Here is a 1,532-nt window from a genome sequence, read left to right on the forward strand (position 1 = left end):
TTGAATTCTTTTTGGTGTTGTTGCTAGTTACTTTGGTCCATGCTGCTGTCTGTGGTAACTCTGCAAGAAGGAGATCTCTCAGTGTTTCCTGTAAGGCTGGTCTTGTTTTTACAAACTCTCTTAGGTTTTGTTTTTCGGGGAATATCTTGATTTCTCCTTCATATTTTATGGATAATTTTGCTGGGTACAGTATTCTTGGTTGACATTCTTTGAGTGTTTGATATATGTCTTTCTATTTTCTTCTTGCATGCATCGTTTCTGCTGAGAAATCGGTACTTATCTGTTCTCCTTTGTAGGTTACTCTTTATTTCTCTCTTGCTGCTTTCAGATTTCTCTCCTTATCTTTGGTTCTGGCAAATTTAACTATGATATGCCTTGGTGCTTTTCTTTTGGGGTCTATTCACTCAGCTTCTTGAATATATATTCTCTCATTCTTCATTATGTCTGGGAATTTTTCCTCTAGTAATTCTTCCACAAGGTTTTCAGTGTCTTTTTACTTGCTTCTGCCTGTTCTGGGATTCCAATGATGCGCATGTTATTTCTCGTGATCGTGATGGTGTCCCACATTATTCTTAGATTTTCTTCTTTTTCCTTCCTTTTCGATTCTGCTTTTTGCTCTAGCAGATCAGTGGTGACATTTCTATCTTCTATTTTACTGGATCTGTGTTCTATCTCTTCCATTCTATTTATGTGTCCCTCCATCATGTTGACAGAATCTGAAACATTGGACCTCATATTTTGGATCGTGGTTTCTTGTTTTTCCAGTGCCTCTAGTGCTTCATTTGTTTTATCTGCATTGTTCTGGATTGTTGTGGTTTTTTTTTTTTGGTTTTTTTTTTTTTAGCTCCTCCTGGTTTTTGCTTGTGGCATCCTATAGTTCTTCAAGTTTGTCTTTTATCCATTGAAAATATTGAATCATTGTTCTTTTAAATTCTGTGTCAGAAAGTTCCATCAGACTTTATGTTTTTAGGAAATCCATTGCTACTGTGTCACCCTTTGGTGGTAATATCTTGTTTTGCATTTGTGTAGTGTGTACAGTAGCTTGTTTTCTTCTAGACATTGATTTAAACTTTTAAATCAATTAAAATTTTAAACAATTTCTCTGAATTTCTGACTCAAGGAAAAGGTCAGTTCATAGCTTGTGAGAGCAGTCTTTTGTAGGTAAGTCAGATCCAGGTGCTCTGGATTAAAGGCAGGTTGATTGACTGACTGGTTGTGTAGTCGCAGGAGTGGAGCCAAATGGGGCAGGGCAGGCAGGGAGGTGAAATCGTCACCAGGGTGGGTCTACCAGTTGAGGGACCTCACTCAGACCTTAGCTGCCCAGGTGTGCTCATGATTGAGGACCCTGATCACGTTCTAGCTGTCTGTCCCCCAGTCAGCAGTTCTCACTCAGTGGCCCTTACTCAGTGGCACTGCCCAGTGCCCTCGTCCAGTGGTCCCTGCCTAGGAGGACCAGTCAAATTTCCGTAAAGCAGTACGGGTTTAAGATCCTATGGTTCCTAAAACTATTTATATCAATAAAAGTTCTTTTT

This window comes from Elephantulus edwardii, unplaced genomic scaffold (assembly GCF_000299155.1).
Source record: "Elephantulus edwardii isolate Elephantulus edwardi_28Jun2011 unplaced genomic scaffold, EleEdw1.0 scaffold00044, whole genome shotgun sequence".
Classification (NCBI taxonomy): domain Eukaryota; kingdom Metazoa; phylum Chordata; class Mammalia; order Macroscelidea; family Macroscelididae; genus Elephantulus; species Elephantulus edwardii.